Source organism: Vipera ursinii, assembly GCF_947247035.1.
Source record: "Vipera ursinii genome assembly, chromosome: 4".
Lineage (NCBI taxonomy): Eukaryota > Metazoa > Chordata > Lepidosauria > Squamata > Viperidae > Vipera > Vipera ursinii.
In genome coordinates this window covers 97,374,983-97,398,469 of record NC_139514.1, presented here as the reverse complement: position 1 = coordinate 97,398,469, position 23,487 = coordinate 97,374,983, and the positions used below count along the sequence as shown (strand labels likewise).

At 39.6% G+C, this 23,487-nt stretch overlaps 1 protein-coding gene across 1 annotated transcript in view; it reads left to right on the top strand.

The window, feature by feature from the left end:
* Positions 1–23,487, top strand: part of FGF14 (fibroblast growth factor 14) — a gene marked incomplete at both ends in the record, with an annotated part of 341,505 nt that overhangs the window by 151,835 nt on the left and 166,183 nt on the right. The window lies entirely within an intron of this gene.

Below are 23,487 nucleotides of genomic sequence, written 5' to 3'. Positions count from 1 at the left end.
GAGAAAGAAAGAAGGAAGGAAGGGAGAAGGAGGAAAGGGAAGGAAGGAAGAGAAGGAAGAAAGAAAGGAGGGAGGGAGGGAAGAAGAAGAAAGAAAGAAAGAAAGAAAAAGAAAGAAAGAAAGGTAGTTTCTTTTCCCTGAATAGGTTTTCTAAGAGCAATTTCAAACAATTAGCAGTATTATCTTGCAAATGGGAAATCACTTCCAATAAACTTTGCAGAGACAACTCCTCATGGCTTTGCTGGGGCAAGTTGCCTATGAGGTTTAGTTTAGCAAAAACTATTTCTTTAGCAGCGAGGTAAAAGAAAGAAAATGTGCGCGCGCAGGGAGGGGGAGGCAGTCAGAACGCATGGCAGGCACGTCCGTATTTCCTCCCCTGCTGACCAATCACAGGGGCAGGGCGGAGAATTCCATGTCTTCATTCAATCACGTCTCTCCAATGGAGCTGATGGACTGCGTTGACTGAACAGGAGACAAGTGTTTTCGCTTACCTTCGGTCCATAAGACGCACCTCGTTTTTCCACCCACTTTTGGGAGGGGAAAAGTGCGTCTTATGGTCCGAAAAATATGGTACATTAAGGTTTCATACATTTAAATTTTATGTTCTTACATTTGTAGTTATACCTATGTATAAAATTTTAACATTGATACTTCTGATATGAATAAATACAGTACTGTGTTTCCCTGCAGTTCACTGGGAGAAAAAAAACCAAAACCCAGTACAGAGATAATGTATTTTCAGCCTTTGCCTGTTGTCTGGTTTCCACATATTTTGCCATATAATATAAAGAATATGAGGGGACGCGGTGGCTCAGTGGGTTAGGACGCTGAGCTTGTCGATCAGAAAGTCGGCAGTTTGGTGGGTCAAATCCCGAGTGCCGCATAACAGAGTTGAGTGCCTGTTACTCGTCCCAGCTTCTGCCAGCCTAGCAGTTTGAAAGCACGTAAAAATGCAAGTAGAAAAATAGGGACCACTACGGGGGGAAGGTAACAGCGTTCCGTGCGCCTTTGGGGTCTAGTCATGCCGGCCACATGACCACGGAGACGTCCTCGGACAAGTGCTGGCTCTTCGGCTTTGAAACGGAGATGAGCACCGGCCCCTAGAGTCGGAAACGACTAGCACGCATGTGCGGGGTAACCTTTATCTTTACCTTTACCTTTATAAAGAATATCTATTCAAGAAATAGTACTCCAGATCTCCTTTGGGAGTTTTGACTTAGTTGCTTTGTTTGTTGCCACAACCACATGTTCACATGTGAAAGGCTTCTGGAATTTATTTGCACAATTGAACTCAAGGATTATTTCTGGGTGAGCAGAGCTAAAAGAGAAAAGCCCATATGGACCATTTAAATCATTTTGTGACACTGAAACAGGTGCTGCTTTCATCTGTAGTAAGAGGTTTAAAAGTACAATTTTCCATAATGCCAATTTGTGGCTGATCTGATTATGATATAATGGTTCAGCTCAACAATTATGTAAAGCCTGCTATTGTAATGAAAATGTTTACAAAGAGACCAATCAGATTTCATTTTGTCTTACAATCAGTTACCATTAAATGTAATGTAATATAGTTGTTCAGAATCATTAGAATTAATTGAACACATAGGAATGATGTTTGCAGAATATACTTTTGATTATATTTTAATCCCCATCATTTTGCTTCATTACGTTAACTGCAAGAATTTTTGTCATAGCATATTGTGATCATGTCAGTGTTACTAAGGTTTGATAGTAAATTCTGTTTTATGCTTGATCACATTCCATGTTTCTTAGTTAATTCCTGAGAAATTAATATAAATTAAAACAATATTTTTCCTGGAAATAACTTCTGAGCTTCCTCTTTCTCTGTAAAATGCAGGTATACAAAACTGGGAATCAGTGTAAGGAAAATATATTGAACCGTAGGGCTCTGTCTCCACTTAGTATTGTTTATCCTTTTAAGATTACATTAAAATTGATCTCAGCATTCTTTTTTTTCATGTTTATAGGTAAGACTGTTATTGCCTTTCAACAGTGGTATTTATTTGTGTTTCAAGATGACAATTAGGCCAGTCCTAATTTGGGGCTACAGGCATCAGAATTTGGATAAAATATATTGAGGTGCCATGTCTAATGGCATATGAGAATGACTTTGGAAGACAGGAAGAAAAGCTGCAGACTTGACAATAGTCAGATAAGAGGGAATTGAGTCCACAGAAGGAATAGAGGCCTGGCAAATGTCTCAGAAGAGATCTTCCCTAATTTCTTGGATGAACTGTAAAGGCCAGGCACAAGAGATGTACTTCCAGGCTTGCAAGATTATGTTTACATATGCTTGTCCATTATTATACATACTGCAAAATACATATATACATACATATAATCTTGTCCACTCTGCACATTAAAGAAAATTGCAGCTATTCAATTAAATATTACCTCAAATGTGATGTGCTGATTTCAGCATAGAGAAGTGGACCTACTGGTAGATCTCTTTTTCTGGCAATAGATTGCATATTTCTGTTTAACAACTACATATACCCTTCCCCTAAACTGGATTGCAAAAATGAAGGAAATTTGGGCTAACTTGGTATGGGTTTCTATGTTCATTTGCAGAATAAATATGAGTTGCTAGATTCAAAATGTGCTTAAAGACATCGCTTTATTTACTTATGATTTTCAGGACTGCCATCCTGCTATACCATGCATTGCTTGCTGTCAGCCTACCATACTCAACGGGGGGGGGGGACTGTGGGGGAGGATAAGAGGGGGGTTAGCATGAGAGGAATCGAAACTACTAATTGTGCCATCCTGTGAGAACCGTCAGCCATTCCACATTCACACTATGGAATGCAGAACCATCCAGCCCGCAAAGACAGGGACTGTTACCCAAAGCTTCTGTTAGCAACTAATTGGACACTCACAGATGATGGGGGGAGAGGGGGAGGGGGGAACAAGGGAAAATGCTTTGCATGTGAAAATCCCAGATCCGCCTTTGCTTCTTCTGTAACCACTTGGCTTTAGTAAAGTGTGCTTTCGCTAACAATGGACTCAAGAGTCTTTCTTTTCTGAATGACCAAGTTGGGATGGCTGACAATGATTTTATTAGTGTTTCACCCAAGGTTGGTTAGTGCTCTTTCAGTTTTTAACTTAAACAAAACAAAGCAAAAAAAACACCCTGCTAGATCTATGGCTTACCAACCACTAATTTAATCCACCACTTATTTATCCTGTTAATCAGACATCTATGCCTATAGAGTTGTTTTTTTAGTCTTAGAGATATCTAAATGTGAGATGGGAAATGATTTAATGTTTCAATTTGTACTTTATGTAAGACGTGCACGTGGCTGTGAAAATAATCAGATAAATTTAATTTCTTGTTTGCATCTAATCCTTAACAATTAAATTTGGAAAATTGTGTTAAGCAATGAATGAATGCATAAATATTTGAATAGAAATAAGAACAACAAACTGTTTATTCTAAAAATAGACATATCAGTGTAGCTATCTTTGGAACCACCCTCACTCAGCATTTCACATATTGAAATATATTTTGACATACATTGTAATGTTTCACTGCTCTAGAAATATCTCTGGATGTAGGGAAGGGGATATTGACATTTCTAAAACAAAATCGGAAAAGATTTGCAGACATTCAGCTAAGGAAAAAACTCTTAGCAGAGGCAGATATCGTGAGAGACCTGGATAAGCCACTCTCAGGAAAGAACCTTGTTCATAATTTAATTGTGGATGAGAGTATTGGCTATTACTGAAACCTGGTTAGGTGCAGTGGGAGGGCCCCTTCCTAAAATACTCTCTGCTAGCCTTCATGCATGGCAATGGCCATGCCTCAGGGCTAGGATCTGAAAATCCCTGATGGTTTATAGGATGTTTATGGCAACCATGGACCTGATCCAGGTTATCTCTGCCCCGTTTCACAGTAAGAGTCACTTTAACTTGGGGTTTTTTTTGTGTGTGTGTGTCTCAGGATAGCATTGTCACAATCTAGTTTTTTTGTTATGATTATCTGCCATGCAGTTAGTCAACTCTTAATGACTACATAGATGTATTTTCTCCATGACAATATTTCCCTAACGTAGTTCTTTGGGTCTTTCAACAGTACACCCATTACCACTTTAACTGAGTCCATCCATCTTGCTGCTAGTCACATTCCTCTCTTCTTTCCTTCCAACTTTATCACAGTTAGAGAGAGGGAGGTCTTCACACATTTAACCCCATCTGCTGAACTTAGAGAAAACTTTAAAGATTGTTGATTATGTTGGGGATCATTTTTTAAAATTAATTGTCAGTATGACATGTTTTCAGAGTTTGGACACATGTTACATTGATCATTTTTTGATATGTTATACATTGTATTATGTTCTTGGTTTCTAATCTTATGCTCATCACTAGAGTCACTGTTATTGGATGAGCTGCTATGTAAATTATATAAGTAAATTAGTCTGTACTAAGTGCTTCAATTATTTCAGCTTGTACCTACATCCTTATCTGGAATTATTGGAAGTGTATAATAGTAAGTTCTAAACTATGAAATATTTATATAAACATACTGAAAGTGATAAATTGAATAAAATTTATTCAAATTAAAAATATTCAATTTATAAATATTCATAAAATGAAATGTATCTGTACCCCTGTTTAAGTGTAATGTGAAGATGAAATGAGAAATGAAAAGCCGAAATAGAAAGGGTAATTTCTATATTAAAAAGCTGGAGATAATTTTAGACATTTGTCTTTGAAGTATTAGAAAAGACATTTCTACTATGTATATTAAATCTTCTTTTTAGGTAAATTCCCACTGTTGAATATCCAATTTCAATGCTCTGCAAAACTGATCATAAAGAAGAGAAATAGGCTCTAAGATTTAGTATTTATTTTCTTATCAGTAGTAGAAGAACTATATTCTCATTTCAGTAATGCATAAAAACCACAGTGCAATCAATTTCTGGGTTTGTTAAACTCAACCATAGTGTAATGAAACAAAAGCAATTATAGCTCAAAATTGCTAAGACTATAGACGTTAAATACACTTTCAGTATATTTACATTTGTTTTTTTTTGCTTTCCATAAGAAAAATAATTATGCTAGCAATTTATTGCAGAGGATTTCTGCGTTCCTGAAAAAAAGGTAATAATTCAAATCCAATTTCTCCATGAGAAATAATATTTAAAATGGAAAGAGGAAAATTGAACTTAGCAAAGGATACTAAATTTTATTAGCGTGTCTGCCAACAAATGAAGAATCCAATTTCCATCCTTTTTGGTGGATGAATCATCTAAGTACATCAAATTGTTTTCATCAAGGGAGGAGACATCACCTGGTGCCTTCCTTTCCATTTCTATTTTGCTGCCGTTATGCATATAAAAGTATTAAGTCTGGAATAATGAAAGGCCACTGCCTTTGGGACTTTCCATGCTAATTACTGATATTATTTTGTATGACTCTAGAAGTTATGTGCCTTTTGATACGTAAATATATGGACTTGGAAACTGGCAACAATTGTTCTGGGGGGAAAATACTTTTCTTGCTTTTTTATAAATAGCTTGGGGATCAAAATACTTCAAATATGTTAACATTTTTTTCTTCCTTTTAGCTTTCTTGCTTTGCTACACTTTAAACTCTTTTCTCATTACTCTTGTTGTTGTTGTTGTTGTTATTCAGTTTTAATGTCTAATATAATACTATGTGCCATCAGAGCATACAAAATGAGCAGGAAACTGGTTCTAGAAATTAACAGCTTCCTATGAAAATGAGATTTAGTACTGGTTAATGTCTGATCTGAACATTCAGGGTGCTCAAGGCATCAAATATTACTTTTAGCTGAACTTTGCTTTTAGACTGCTAACGGTATCAAGATTTTGCAAGACTCTGACAACCTTAGATTTAAACCTGAGCAAGAATAATTGCTAAGAGTTTGGTTTGGCTTGCCACGTAATCTATTATGACCCTTCTGCATTTTCAAAGACCTCTTCTGGAATGATGTTACGAAATGAATCATTTTATTTTAATTAGTATGCAAGTCACAATTATGTATCTTTTTGTAACAGTACAATAAAAAGGCATTATGTAATCCAGGAGGAAAACTGCAATTTATTAAGGAATTTAACCTTTTCTAATGATGTTTTGGGATATATTAGTTTTATGATATTTCAGGTTTTTTGCTTACCCAACTATATTTCTCTATATGCACCTGATTTTCTTATTGTATCATCTAATCCTTGTCATATTTCAAAATATATAATAAAGAAATGAAAGGTTTTTTAAAAAAAGGAATGGATATCTGCCACTAGTATACTGTTTATTTAACATGTGATTTCAAAATATATAAAGTATATATTTGACAATATGCTTACTATATTGTGTCTATTTTCACTGTCTTGCTTTTGTGGAATAACAATCATATTTAAATTACTTTTACAGAAATTTTAGTTTATTCAAAGAAGGTGAAAATACAAAACTCCAAAATATTTTAAAAAGCACAAAAGAATAAAAACAACAACAAAGAAGTGTCTTAAAAAAGAAAATTTAAAAAGACTAACACATATACACATAACTTCTTCCCTAGTTGAATGCTGATTAATACAATACAGAAATGTTAATTTCCCATCCTGTGAGAAACAGGCCAACATTTTTTAAAACTATTAAATTACTAAATCTATTTAAAAATGGTTAGCCTGTCATCTATAAACTATGTTAAAAACAAAATAGTTAACAGGGAAAACAACAATAATAAACATATAAAAGTATACAAGTAATAGAATTATGAATAATAATAAGAGGAAAAACAAGATTGAAATACCAAAATGCTCTGTTAACAAAGTGTTATTGTAGTCAATTCATAGAAAATTTATCATAGCTTTAATCCCAAATCATCCCAAATATTAACCTTAATTGGTCCTTATCAAATGTCCATGTTTGTTTCTTTATACCAACTCTTATCAATTGCTGATTGATTGAATAGTTTGAGTCCAATCTCTAAAGCCAATCTATCTTCCCCCCAAAAAACAGATGAGATCGTTCCTCGGTTAGATATATCGAGTCCATTTCTCCTTCAAACTCCTTAAAAAACCATTTGTCACTTATCCACTCAGAGTGTTCTGTGCTGTCATATAAAAGGACAATGTTAAGCTCCTGGAAGGTGTATGGGGTCGCTTGTTTTATTTCTCAGCCTATATTTCTTCCCGACCAGTTTATAGCTGGGAAATCACATTTCTTCTCAATGTATTCCATAATCTGTGTTGTTCCTGTGTCTTTATTTCTTCCCAATGAATCTGCTACTTTGAAAACAAATTCTTCTTGTGGGTTTAAAATATTTGGTGTCTGTTTCTTCAAAACATTTCCCATGGTCTTTATAAGTTCATCAAAAGTTTTAGGAAAAAAAATCAGTTAAATATTGCATGTTGCTAGCCAGACATTTTCTCCCTTGGCTGTCAGCCTCCTCCTCCTCTCTATAATCTGATATGTTGTTGCTCAAAGCAGGGAACAAGCAAAGAAGACCGAGAAGATATTTTCTGACTATTTTGATCCAAAATGTTTTTGCAGGTTAATAAAATACAAATCCAGAGTCACATGCTGTGTTTCGATGTAGAAAGCAGAAATTGGTAAAAAATAGTCAGAGAATAACAGAGTTGGAAGGGACCTTGGAGGTCTTCTAGTCCAACTCCCTGCACGAGCAAGAGACTCTACTGTATACCATTCTGGATAAATGGCTGTCCAATCTCTCCTTAAAAGCCCCCAGTGATGGGGCACCCACAATTTCTAGAGGGAAGCCGTTCCAGTGGTTAATTGTTCTCACTATCAGGACATTCCACCTTAGTTGTAGGTTGTTTCTCTCCTTGATTAGTTTCCATCCATTGCTTCTTGTCCTACTGTATCTTCAGGAGCTTTGGAGAATAGGTTGAGCCCCTCTTCTCTGTGGCAGCACCTTAGATATTGGAACACTGCTATCATGTCACCCCTGTTGCTTTTCATTAAACCAGACATGCCCAGTTCCTGCAACTGTTCTTCATATGTTTATATGAACTGAGTAATTTATATGATTAGGGTATAACTAAGGAATTTTACCCCTTCATGGATTACTGCCTTGTCGTGGTGAAGGGGCTTGTGTAATTCAATGAAGCTATGAGCTATGCCGTGCAGGGCCACCCAAGATGGACAGGTCATAGCAGAGAGTTCTGACAAAACGTGATCCACTGGAGAAGGAAATGGCAACCCACTCCAGTATCTTTGCCATGAAAACCCTATGGACAGTACCAAAAGGCAAAACGATATGACGCTGGAAGATGAGCCCCTCAGGTCGGAAGGCATCCAATATGCTACTGAGGAAGAGCAGAGGGCTAGTACTAGTAGTGCCAGAAAGAATGAAGCGACTGGGACAAAGCCGAAAGGACGCTCAGCTGTGGATATGTCTGGTGGTGAAAGGAAAGCTCGATGCTGTAAAGATTTTTTCTCCATAGGAACCTGGAATGTAAGATCCATGAATCAAGGCAAGCTGGACGTGGTCAAACAAGAGATGACAAGACTGAACATCGACATCTTAGGTATCAGCGAACTAAAATGGACAGGAATGGGTGAATTTAATTCAGATGACCATCAGGTATACTACTGCGGGCAAGAATCTCTCAGAAGAAATGGAGTAGCCTTCATAGTCAATAAAAGAGTAGGAAAAGCAATACTGGGATACAATCCTCAAAATGACAGAATGATCTCAGTTCGAATCCAAGGCAAACCATTCAATATCACAGTAGTCCAAGTCTATGCCCCAACCACCAGTGCTGAAGAGGATGAAATTGACTGGTTCTATGAAGCCCTACAGCACCTTATAGAAGTAACACCAAAAAATGATGTCCTTATCATCATGGGGGATTGGAATGCTAAAGTAGGAAGCCAAAAATAACGGGAATAACAGGCAAGTTTGGCCTTGGAGTACAAAATGAAGCAGGGCACAGGATGATAGAATTTTGTCTAGAGAATACGATAGTCATAGCAAACACTCTTTTCCAACAACCCAAGAGACGGCTCTACACATGGACATCACCAGACGGTCAACACAGAAATCAGATTGACTATATGGTCTGCAGCCAAAGATGGAGAAGCTCTATAAAGTCAGTAAAAACAAGGCCAGGAGCTGACTGTGGCTCAGACCATGAGCTTCTTGTTGCAAAGTTTAGGCTTAAACTGAAGAAAGTAGGGAAAAGCACTAGGCCAGTCAGGTATGAATTAAATCATATCCCTGTTGAATATACAGTAGAGGTGACAAATAGATTTAAGGAATTAGATCTGATAGACAGGGTGCCTGAAGAACTATGGACAGAGGTTCGCAACATTGTACAAGAGGTAGCAACCAAAACCATCCCAAAGAAAAAAAATGCAAGAAAGCAAAATGGCTGTCAAGGACTCACTGGAGAAGAGCCTAATGCTGGGAAAGATTGAGGGCAATAGAAGAAGGGGACGACAGAGAATGGGGTGGCTGGATGGAGTTACTGAAGCAGTAGGCATGAGCTTAAATGTACTCCAGAAGATGGTAGAGGACAGGAAAGCCTGGAGGAACGTTGTCCTTAGGCTCGCGATGGGTCGGACACGACTTCGCAACTAACAACAACAAATATATTCCGTGCACCTTTGGCGTCTAGTCATGCCAGCCACATGACCACGGAGACGTCCTTGGACAAGCGCTGGCTCTTCGGCTTTGAAACGACTAGCACGTGTGTGCAGGGGAACCTTTACCTTTATATATATATATATATATATATATATATATATATATATATATATATATATATATATATATATATATATATATATATATATATATATATGTTTTCTGAGGTTTTCGCGGGTGCCTGTATGTGGATCCTTGGTTTTTTGGGTTTTTCCCCGCGTAGAACTAAAGGTGTAGGCGCAACGTTTCGACGGAATCCCATCCGTCATTATCAGGCTGGTGGCTTTAGCTTCCTTCTTCTGGGAGAAGCATGTGGCTGTTTGTTCCTCTTTTTTAAACTGCCAGAGGGGGTGTGTTCTGTGGAGGTGTGCTCTGATTGGGTAGGGGACCAAGTGTGTTCTGATTGGGTGGGAGTGTGTTTTGAATGGTGGGTGTGTTCTGATTGGGTGGGGGGGGTGTTCTGAGTGGATGGGCTGGTCTCAGCTGCCAGCTCCAGACCTGAGCTGGTGAGTTGTGCTGCTTTTGTTCGGCTTCGTGTTTGTGGTGGTGCCATGCAAAATTAAATCCTTTAGACAGGACGTTGGTTTCGGCTTTGGTGAGAATCCTATCTGAGATGTTGTGCACAGTTTGTTTCATGTGTTGCTGTGGGAGAGGAGGGGTTTGTTTCTGGCGTTCCTTTAGTCTTCGGAGTTTATTGGTGTGTGTGTCTGTTTTGTAGGCAGTCTCTGTTTCAGCTCTCCAGACGGCGATTTGTTTGAATTTGTCCCAAAGTGTGGGGTGGATCTTGTTGCTGAGTTTGAGGTGAAGTGTGAGGAGGTCTCTGTTGATTCGGTCCAGGAGGAATCTTTTTGTGTGGAGTTCGTTTCTGATTTTGCAGTCGCTCCCAAACACATTCCCACGGAAACCATTATATGCGGAGTCGAATCCAGCCTGACCAAAATTAACCCTGATGACGCCAACAAAATCAGACTCGAAGTTACCAACATCCTCTGCACCAGCAAACCACCCAAAAGCAACTTACCCAAAGAGGAACAGACAGCACTACTTAACCTAAAAAATGACACCAGCATAATCATTCTGCCAGCAGACAAAGGCAACGCCACGGTGGTAATGAACTCATCTGACTACCATACCAAATTATCCAACCTACTCCGAGACTCCACATACAAACTCCTCAAGACAGATCCCACCACCTACCTGGAAAAAACCATAAAATCAAAAATAAAAGCCACCCCCATCAGTGAAGAGATCCAGAAAACAATCATTCCCAGAGAAAAATCATCCAGATGTCCTAAGCTCTATGGTCTGCCCAAGATACACAAAGAAGGAACCCCACTCAGACCCATAGTCAGCTCCATAGGCTCACCTCTACAAAATCTAGCCAAATTTCTTGCCAAACAACTACAGCCTTATGCAAATTCCATCACCTCACACGTACAAAACTCATTCCAATTCATAGAGATCATAAGTAAACTAAACTTACAGCCCTGCGACCTACTTGTGAGCTTCGATGTTGTATCCCTCTTCACCCAAGTGCCAATCAAAGAAGCCTTGACAGCTATCCTAAATAAATACAACCCCCCAAAACACATCCTAGATCTGACCAACCACTGCCTATCTAACACATACTTCATCTACAATGGACAAAGATACAAACAAATGGAAGGAGCACCCATGGGATCACCCCTCTCACCTTCATCGCAAACCTCTACATGGAACACTTTGAAACCCTCGCTCTAGAAAAATCCAACCACAAACCCAAACTCTGGCTCAGATACGTAGATGACACCTTCGTAATCTGGCCACACGGCAAAGAAAAACTGGATGACTTCCTCATACACCTCAATAGCCTACACCCCAAAATACAATTCACCATGGAAACAGAAGCTAACAATCAACTTCCCTTCCTTGATGTCTTAGTCTACAAGAAATCCAACGGCTCCCTAGGACACACTATCTACCATAAAAAAACACACACAAACCGCTATCTGAACGCACTCTCACACCACCACCCAGCACAGATCAACTCCGTAGCCAAGACACTCATCTCCAGAACAAAACACCTAGCTGACGAACAACACCTAAAAACCGAACTACACACTCTCACTAATGTACTAACAGCCAATGGATTCCAAAGAAACACGATTACCAACTTAATCCGAAGAGAGACACCCACAAAAACCCATGACAGAGAACAAGAAAATGGCAAAGCCCTCCTCCCATACTTAAAAGGGACCACAGACAGAATCAGCAAGGTCCTCCAAAAACACAACATCAAAACAGCATTCTACGCAGACAGAAAAATATCCACCATCCTAAGAAACCCCAAGGACATAATTGGGTTAGAAAACCAAGGAGTATACGAAATCCCATGCACCACCTGCCCCACCACATACATCGGACAGACCAACAGAAGAATAAGTGCACGCATTGAAGAGCACAAAAACTCACTCAGAAAGGGAGAACAAACTTCATCCCTGGTCCAACACTTTGAAGCCACGGGACATGAAATTGATTTTAAAAAAACCAAAACTATCGCCAAAATTGAACATTTTAACAACAGAATAATCAGAGAAGCCATTGAGATAGAAAAACGCCCCCACAGCATGAATAAACGAGATGATACCTCTCGCCTACCAGCCATTTGGAAACCCGCCTTGATTGACAGACGAGGCCCAACCACCAAGAATGATACCAGACCCAAACTCATGATAACATCACATGACATCACCACCACACAACCATTCAAAAAGCAAATCCGAACCCACAATGACAACGAGGCACAACCACAAAACAGAAACCTAACTACAGCTGCAACATCAGCCACTTTAAACCCCTCCAAACCACACAATAAGCAAACTGACACCCACTATAAAAACATGGCACCACCACAAACACGAAGCCGAACAAAAGCAGCACAACTCACCAGCTCAGGTCTGGAGCTGGCAGCTGAGACCAGCCCATCCACTCAGAACACCCCCCCCACCCAATCAGAACACACCCACCATTCAAAACACACTCCCACCCAATCAGAACACACTTGGTCCCCTACCCAATCAGAGCACACCTCCACAGAACACACCCCCTCTGGCAGTTTAAAAAAGAGGAACAAACAGCCACATGCTTCTCCCAGAAGAAGGAAGCTAAAGCCACCAGCCTGATGATGACGGATGGGATTCTGTCGAAACGTTGCGCCTACACCTTTAGTTCTACGCGGGGAAAAACCCGAAAAACCAAGGATCCACATACAGGCACCCGCGAAAACCTCAGAAAACATATAATTTATATATATATATATATATATATATATATATATATATATATATATATATATATATATATATATATATATATATATACACACATATATATATATACACATACACACACACACACACACACACACACATATATATATATATATATATATATATATATATATATATATATATATATATATATATATATATATAATGTTGATTTCTTAACCAGATGCTCTCCAGGTGTGTAAGGGCTGCCAACTGCATAATTTTCAGCCAAAGGCCATACTAGTTTGCAACTGACCTCTAAAGATCTGGAAGCATTAGATTGAGAAATTTGGTGTAATGAAGTGGAGATGTCATTATGTCTGAGGAATTCAAACCTGGTTTCCAGTTGCCCTTTGTTTCTCCTCGTTGCCCACCTCTGATCTGTCCTGTTGGGACCAACTATAATAATAAAGGATTCTCATAAGAACTACCATTTAATTTCGTCAACAAAGCTTTTTTACAAATGGGACATGTGAGATAATCTTGAATTTTATAGCCATAATTTTTTGGATGGGTCAGGACTCCAGGGAGCAGTTGCCTGGCATGAAATGAATTTTAGCCAGAATAAATATTTTCATTCATAATCTGGATTTGGCAATTCCAAATCAGCTCAAAGATCACACTCAGGACTTTGATCTAGTGACTCTAAACTCAATGGGGGTGGAGGGTGGGGTGGGAGAGAACAACCATATGATTGGTCAATGGGGGTGGGGGGGAGAGACCAACCATATGATTGGGGGAAAGGAAGTGTATGCCTATAAGTATTGATGTCCCTTCCCTCTGCATTCAGCATTTGCTTCATGGAGTCTTGTTTGATGACTCTCATCCTCATAAAGAGAAAGAGAACTGATATTTTCTATGAGCTCAGTTCAGCTCATTAGTTAAGCAAAATTAGCAATTAAGCAGCAGACCTTCTGACATGTTTTCATCAAGCCCATCAAGTTTCTACAAAATAAGAGCAGACATCTCTTTTGTCATTTTCATCCCATTATGTTTGCTGTCTGCTAATGTGCTGGATTAGAGTTTTATATGGGTTTGGACAATTAATATTCATGGCTGAATACCATTTCCAATTAAATATACAATATAACTTTAATCACTTTACGTTACAGCTTCTTAATTTTTGCAAACATTAAAACTTCAGGAGAAACAGAGAAGTTCAGCTTCTCTTTAAAATATTATTTATTATTTAAATATTCTTTAAATTCCTGCCCAGGACAGCTGCTAAAGAGTGAAAGGCATTCTTTCTCTTGCGATCTGCTGTGCCTGTTGCCAGAGATGTTTCTTTGGCAGTCTTGCACTCTGGATTTAAATGGGGGCACTTAGGAATGACCCGAAATGACTTTTAGATGGCTATGGACCCACTTGGGAAGGGGAATCTCGAAGAATGCAGTTCCTCAGTGGGCATTTACATTTGTTTATACTGGCAGAATGTTTTTTTTTCCTTAAAAATGCTGGGCACTTTTGAGTTCACTTGTTGAACTTTTGCTTTTGTTCTTATTTTTAAAGGTTAATTGGCAGCTGAATCCTAAATAATAATAATAATAATAATAATAATAATAATAATAATAATAATAGTAATAGTAATAGTAGTAGTAGTAGTAGTAGTAGTAGTAGTAGTAGTTGGAAGGGACCTTGGAGGTCATCTAGTCCAACCCACTGCTCAGGCAGGAAACTCTATACCATTTCAGACAAATTTATTTTAACCCTTGATGGATTCTTTCTGTTTTCTTTTTTGTTTTGTTTTTTCTTTGATTTATTCAGGCAATTCCCAGAATTGCCCAGCTCACCATGCTTTAAGATGGGTGGACTTCAACTACCAGAATTCCAGAAGTTGAGGTCCAGTCATTTTAAAGTTGCTGTGGATGAGAAACACTGCGTATTAATGCATGGAAGACATTTTAGGAGCTGAGCTGAATGGTTCTAGGGAAGGAAGGTAGCATTAAAGCAGTTAAAATTCCTTGTTGTTGTTGTTGTTGTTGTTAGCTGCGAAGTCGTGTCCGACCCATCGTGATCCTATGGACAATGTTCCTCCAGGCCTTTCTGTCCTCTACCATCTTCTGGAGTCCATTTAAGCTCATGCCTACTGCTTCAGTAACTCCATCCAGCCACCTCATTCTCTGTCGTCCCCTTCTTCTATTGCCCTCAATCTTTCCCAGCATTAGGCTCTTCTCCAGTGAGTCCTTCCTTCTCATTAGGTGGCCAAAGTATTTGAGTTTTAGCTTCAGGATCTGGCCTTCTAAAGAGCAGTCAGGGTTGATCTCCTCTAGGACTGACCGGTTTGATCGCCTTGCAGACCAAGGGACTCACAAGAGTCTTCTCCAGCACCACAGTTCAAAGGCCTCAATTCTTTGGCGCTCAGCCTTTTTTATGGTCCAACTTTCACAGCCATACATTGCAACTGGGAAGACCATAGCCTTGACTATATGCACTTTTGTTGACAGGGTGATGTCTCTGCTTTTTAGTGTGCTGTCTAGATTTGCCATGGCTTTCCTCCCCAGGAGCAAGCGTCTTTTAATTTCTTGGCTACAGTCCCCATCTGCAGTGATCTTGGAGCCCAGGAAAATAAAATCTGTCACTGCCTCCATTTCTTCCCCATCTATTTGCCAGGAATTGAGAGGGCCGGATGCCATGATCTTGGTTTTCTTAATGTTAAGTTTCAACCCAACTTTTGCACTCTCCTTCTTCACCCGCAACAAGAGGCTCTTTAGTTCCTCTTCACTTTTTGCCATTAGAGTGGTATCATCTGCATATCTTAGATTGCTGAGATTTCTTCCAGCAATCTTAATTCCAACTTTTGATTCATCAAGCCCTGCCTTTCTCATGATGTGCTCTGCATATAAGTTAAATAGGCAGGGTGACAGTATACAGCCTTGCCGGACTCCATTCCCAATTTTGAACCAATCAGTGGTTCCATGTCCAGTTCTCACTGTTGCTTCTTGGCCCGCATATAGGTTTCTCAAGAGACAAATAAGATGGTCTGGTACGCCCATCTCTTTAAGAACTTGCCACAGTTTGTTATGATCCACACAATCAAAGGCTTTAGCATAATCAATGAAGCAGAAGTAGATGTTTTTCTGGAACTCCCTAGCTTTCTCTATGATCCAGCGTATGTTGGCAATTTGATCTCTAGTTCCTCTGCCTCTTCGAAATCCTGCCTGTACTTCTGGTAGTTCTCGATCCACATACTGCTGAAGTCTAGCTTGTAGGATTTTAAGCATAACTTTACTAGCATGAGAAATGAGTGCAATGGTGCGATAGTTTGAACATTCTTTGGCACTGCCTTTCTTTGGAATTGGAATGTAAACTGATCTTTTCCAATCCTGTGGCCACTGTTGAGTTTTCTAAATTTGCTGGCAAATTGAGTGTAGCACTTTTACTACATCGTCTTTTAAGATTTTGAATGGCTCAGCTGGAATACTGTCACCTCCACTAGCTTTGTTGTTGCTCAGCTTTTCTAAGGCCCACTTCACTTCACATTCTAGGATGTCTGGCTCGAGGTCAGTGACCACCTCATTGTGATTATCAGGGACGTTAAGCTCATTCTTGTATAGTTCTTCTGTGTAATTTTGCCATCTCTTCTTAGTCTCTTCTGCCTCTGTTAGGTCCCTGCCATTTTGGTCCTTTATCATGCCCATTTTTGCATTAAACATTCCCTTATCTCTCCAATTTTCTTGAAAAGATCTCTGGTCCTCCCTATTCTATTGTTTTCTTCTATTTCTTTGCACTGTTCATTTAAGAAGGCATTCTTATCTCTTCTAGCTATTCTCTGGAATTCTGCATTCAATTGGGCGTATCTTTCTTTTTCTCCCTTGCCTTTCACTTCCCTCCTTTCCTCAGCTATTTGCAAAGCTTCCTCAGACAGCCATTTTGCTTTCTTGCATTTTTTTTTTCTTTGGGATGGTTTTGGTTGCTACCTCTTGTACAAAGTTGCGAACCTCTGTCCATAGTTCTTCAGGCACTCTGTCTATCAGATCTAATTCCTTAAATTTATTTGTTACCTCTGCTGTATATTGAACAGGGATATGATTCAATTCATACCTGAGTGGCCTAGTGTTTTTCCCTACTTTCTTCAGTTTAAGCCTAAACTTTGCAATGAGCTCATGGTCTGAGCCACAGTCAGCTCCTGGTCTTGTTTTTACTGACTGTATAGAGCTTCTCCATCTTTGGCTGCAGAGCATATAGTCAATATGATTTCTGTGTTGACCATCTGATGATGTATGTATGTGTGTGTGTGTGTGTGTGTGTGTGTGTGTGTGTGTGTGTGTATATACACACACACACACACACACACACACACACACACACACACACACACACACACACACATCTGCTGAAGCATACAGTCTCCATCATACATAAATAAGACTGTGTTTATAGTTTACTTTGCACTCAAACATTCATGGTAGCTAGAGTTTTTAACATCCAGCATGCAAAATAATAATTAAAAGCCTGGGGAAAGAGCTGCCTCTCTTTTTCCTTCTGAAGGCAGAAATGGTTGAGGCCAAACTCAGTTCCCAAAGGAGTGCATTTCTTAGTATGGAAGTAATGTAGGGAAGATTCTTCGTGAAGAGAGCATCTTTGAAAGAGCCTGTCCTACTGTATCTGAACAGAATCAAAATGAAGGGTTAAAGCAGGCATGTCAAACTGCTGGGCTGCGGGCTGGAGGTGTCACACCAAAACCGTGCCTACCCCATTGCTGACAATGGGGAAGAAGTCACAATATGTCATGTGATGTCACGTTATGTTGCCCGTTGGACGTGCCTGCATTAGAGCCATTAATATTTAAGCTAATTTTGGCATTAAAAGTTAACAACTTTTTAAACTGTGCCTAAGAACTGGAGCTTTCAATATAAGCATCATGTGATCCTTCTAACTTCTGCCATTATTAATATGATTAGCCTTTACAAATAACTCCAAGCTATTTTTTTTTAATTTTGTGCTATGATCTTTTAATTCAACCTGTCTCTTGAAGACTTACAGAATGTGCACTGTATTTTAAAATGACACATACACAGCTTTCTCTTTGATTGCAGAAAACAAATGCCAACTTGTTCATTGTTTTTCTATTCCTCTGTCCATCTGTTAAGTTCTATTGCTATATTGTTGTCACTTGGTATAATAGAGCAATAAAAGATGGCATCAAAAAGCACTAAGAAATAGAAGCTTTGGTGCTGAGATGTGATTGAGATAGATAGAAAATATCTGAAAATGGTGCAATTGATTTTTGCTGCAGAAAATATATCTGGGAGACTAGTATAAAAGTCATGGCTATTTTCTATCCCAGCTATTTATGCATAGAGTACTCCAGTCCATCATCATGGAGATGTTGTCTCTTTTTTCTACTTCTCGTATTAGTTTATGTTAGATAGCATATGTACTTAAATCTCTTGAGGATTGTATGTATTTGTGTCAATATATCTGCACATTTTGTACATGATTTTAGTTCCCACCCTGAAACATCAATAAAAGTAGTTCTATCTTGCTTTCAGCACCACATTTAGAGATATAGAAATAATAATAATAATAATAATAATAATAATAATAATAATAATAATAATAATAATACCATGTTTCCCTGAAAATAAGAGCCACCCAAAAAATAAGCCGTAGCCTGTTTTTTTAGGGTGTGCCTAATATAAGCCCTACCCCAAAAATAAGCTGGGGAGTGGGCATGGCCAGCACAGGAGGCGGCAAGTGCTTGGGAGATGACAGTGTCCGGCAACAGCCACAGCCATTGCAGTGCAGATAGTCTGAGCATGGAGGCAGAGGTGTGTGTGGGGGGGGGGTTGATGATCTGGATGTGGCTGCCTGGCTTGTGGGAGGCTTGTGCGGCAGCACTGGCAGTAGGCAGAAGCAGAGGCACGGGGGAGGCAGGCAATCCCAATGCCAGCAAGCCAAGAGACGGTGGGACGAAGTAGGTGGTGCGTTGAGATCCCCGGCCTCCCCCCCTGTGTCTCTTTATTATGAGTAGTAATAAATCAGTTTAATTGGAACTGGCCTGATCTTTCCTTCCTGGGAGGAAGAGACAAACAGCTTGGAAATTCTCCAATAGAAGCAGCAACACCAAGAATATATATCTCTATTGCAGAATATACTTCCCCAACTGACGAAGAATATTGAATTTGAAGAGTTAGTCACTGTGATAGTTGCACTGAAGAGTGGATCCTATTGATGAAACTGCAGAATTTGTTACCTGTTACTTAACAGCTACATGACAGACTATTTTGAATTAGATAGAGGACTATCAGGTGTTGGGCCTTTTCTGTAATCACTTTCTGCTTTGTTGCTCCACCCAAATATATATGCATGACACATGTTTTAATTTTTTTGTATTAAACCAATTGCTATTTATTGTGTGTTTGGTGCTTCTGTGTTTTAAACACGCAAACATTCACTGTGTTTAAACACACAAGTATATACTGAGGTTAGTATAGATTACTTTGTGGCCTGAAAAATTATACTCTTGCTCAATAAGAATAGGGAAGTTGTTTAGTAATTTGATAATTATATGTATGTGTAAACTAAATAATGATGAAGAAGAAACAAAGTAAATCAAAACTGAGATAAAGGCTGAAATTACAGGAGCCTACCTGAAGTGATACTACATTTTTGTAACGGTCATTTTATAAGGTCATTAACAGTAATGCTACTAATGACAAACTGAAATTAAAGATTAGAACTGCATCTTTTCCACCAATAAATTCTGATTATTCCATCTCTGGCCATGGGGGGTGAGCTATTACCCCCCGTAGATAGGGCACGCAACTTGGGGGTCCTTCTAGATTCAGCTGTGACTAGGGGGGGCCTTTGCCCAGGTTCTCCTGGTGCGCCAGTTGCGACCCTATCTGGACCGGGATGCCTTACGTACAGTCACTCATGCGCTCGTGACCTCTCGTCTGGACTACTGTAATGCTATCTACGTGGGGCTGCCCTTGAAGTCCACTCGGAGGCGTCAACTGGTGCAGAATGCAGCCGCGCGAGTTGTACTGGGAGTTTCCCGATACTCCCATGTTACACCTTTGCTCCGCGAGCTGCATTGGCTGCCGGTTGTCCTCCGGGTGAAATTCAAGGTGTTGGTAATGACCTATAAAGCCCTACATGGCATGGGTCCGGATTACCTATGGCAACACCTGCGGCCGGCGTCAACTTCCCTCCGTCCAGTGCGCTCCCACAGAGAGGGCCTCCTCAGGGTGCCTCCGATCAAAGAATGCCGATTGGTGGCCCCCAGGGGGAGAGTGTTCTCTGTGGGCGCGCCAGACCTGTGGAACCGCTTGCCGGTTAAGCTCCGGATGGCCCCCGACCTTCGCTCCTTCCGGCGCGATCTAAAAACGTATTTATTTGAGCAATCTGACCTGGTCTGATGGGTTAGGGTTGGGGTTTTAATATGTTTTTAATTATTGTTTTAAATTTTAAATTTGGGCATTATATTTAATTGTTTTTTAACTTTTGTATTCTGTTTTTTATATTTATTGCCCTGTACACCACCCTGAGTCCTTCGGGAAAAGGGCGGTATAAAAATATAATAAATAAATAAATATAATAAATAAATAAATATAAATAAATAAATAAATAAATAAATAAGGAATAAAACCCCAAACCCCATACTTCTGAGGTAGGCAGATGGCACAATCCACACATAGCAGAAATGAAGCATTTTGTAATTTCTCACATATCACACATCCAACATATTAGCTAGCAATCTGTTTTGAAGTTTGTGGTCATTTTCTTGCCAATTGAAATCCAAATTAGGTGTGGATATTTACACCCTGTGTAAATTCAACTGATTAAAGTAGGGCTGTCAAACTGCCGGCCTGTGGGCTGGACGTGTCATCCCAAAACCGTGCCCACCCCATTGCCGGCAACGGAGAAAAAGCTCCAATATGTTGCATGACATCACGTGATGTCACAAGTTTGACATGTCTGGTTTAAAGGATCTATTTTATTTAGGATACAACACTGATTTCTTTGACTGAAAATCTATACCATAAAGCAATAACTATGTAGAACTTTCCAGTCTGGAAGTCAACCCTTTAATGGCTACATTTACACTGGCTGGCAATGAATAGGTTCCATTACTGGGAGTGAGCTGAATAAACATTTCCAAGACTGAATTATCAAATCTTTGTTTGGCCTTTTCAAATTTACAACCTATTTGTTTTTCCTAACTTTCAGTACAGCATTCCATACAACGAGGCTTCAAATATTCATAGCATATATTCCTCTTAAGAAGAACAAATGCATTATGTGTATGTGCATACACAGATATATAGTGACAATTTCCTAATACCAATTTTATGCATTTCTATTTGTGTTGCTCTACCTACCAATTTCCTGAAGAAATACTACCCTCCAAATAAATAGCCTTTTATTTATAGATGCCATATTTACCTGAATTTAAAACAACTCCCTGGAAAGAAAGAATACATTTTTAAATAAAAATAGACTAGGCTAATGCATAATATGTAATATAGTATTACAATATATTTAATATGCAAAAACAAACTATTAGGGAGTATGATAAGATGCTATTCTATAGCCAGTGGTAGCCAGTTTGCACCACTTCAGTAGAACTGGTAGCTAATTTTTTGTGACCCAGGCCCAGAATGGACTTCCACACAGAGAACCGGTTGTTCACATATTTGAATCCCACCACTGTTTATAGCCCTACAGTAAATTGTACCTATGTATGCCTGTAGGTGTAGTATATAAACTGGTGTTCATATATTATTTATAGAAGCACACAGAGATATACACATAGTTTCCTCCTCCCTATAGTATTGTATTTACCTGAAAAATGAAAACTCTGAATTTAAGATAACCCCAAAACAGTAGACAGCACAAAACAGTTCATATATGTATAAGTGGGAACCCTTACTCATAGTGTTAAAAGAAGGCATCATGGTCATTTAGAGCAGGGAATAGAGACTGCCCCATCTTCCCAAAAGACAGGCTTGGAAACCTTTGCCCACTTTTGCTGGCCTAATGTTGGCTGTAAGTGAATGTCTCACTTGAAAACAGGGTATCTGTTGGAATTCCTGTGACATAATCTTAATTTTCCTTTTAATAAATACGGTTGATCAGAACTTTTAGATTCTCACTAGACAACCCATGACCCATTGGGTCATCCTTTCAGAGATGAAGTATTTTCTAACCTAAACAGAGAAACAGAATGACCCTCTATAGGAGCAGCCATGATTTTGACGTCCTGCCAGTTTCCCCATTGACTTTGCTTGTGGGAAGCTTGCAGGGAGCATTGGAAATCACTCCTCCCCCTCTTTGGTTGATCCATGGAACTGCCTGCCACTTTGCCAGGAGAGTTAAAGCAAATGGAGGTGCAGACCATGAGGAAAACTGCACCCCATTCCCCATCCTGGCATGTCCCCAAGACCCCGCCCTTCCTCAAGCATGAAAAGAGGACTCACATGTCGCGCACCAATCCCTCCCTCACCAGTAGCCACCTGAGTCCTTCCATTGCCTCCGGCTGCCATTAAAACATTTCAGTTTTCAGCCTCGGTTCCAAAGCAGCCAATCACCACTTGCCTGTTGAGTCTGGTCACCATCTGAATGGCTGAAGGGGCCAAAGAGAGACAGGAAAGAGGGTGGAGATATCTCCCTCTCATCTTCCCTTGCACCAGTTTGTAGCTGGAAGGTGCAGTTGTGCTAAACCAGCCACAGCTTTGCTAAATTTCAATCCCACAGGAGCAATGGGTCTCAAATTTTGTGTAAAGTTAACCTAGTTGAGGTACATTGATTCAAAAACTGGTATGTCTGTCTCTCTGTGTGTGTATGTTTGTGTGTCTATCTCCAAATATGAAAATACACTATCTTACTTTTATCCACTGAGCTCCAAGGACAGCTCTTTATTTGAAGACCTCCTCTATTTTGATAACTATTTTGTTCAAATATAACAAAGTTAACTGTGAGAAATTTTTTTTTAAAAAAGGTCACCCAAGTAGTACTCCAAGCATCTAGATATTATACTGAAGAATACTTTTCTATTAAAACAAAATTTATACCCAAACACAGAGATTTGTATAAACTGATTGTTAACTTTTCCTAAATCATGCATAAGTGGCCCTCTTTCTGTTCATATGCATCTGCCCTAACCATTTTAGCTCTTGTAGTCCACAATTACTATTTGACACTATATGCTAAAAATTGTTAGTACTTTTCATGGACTGAATATTGCAGGGGTGTCAAACTCAATTTCATGGAGGGCCGCATCAGCATGGCGGTTGCCCTCAGGGGGCAGGGTGGGTGTGGCCAGGGTGGGCATGGCCTACTGGGTGGGCGTGGCTAGAGTGCATATGGCCTACTGGGTGGGTGTGGCTAGAGTGCGTATGGCCTACTGGGTGGACGTAGCCAGCTCTACATCGTTGGCATCAAGGGTGCCTATGGAGGCCTGGGCAGGAGTGGGACAGATCTGAGGGTCTCTGGGCCAGGGCCAAGGCAGTGGGGGCCGTTCCCTCACTGTTTCCAGGATGGCTTCACGGGCCGCATGAAACCACTTCGCGGGCC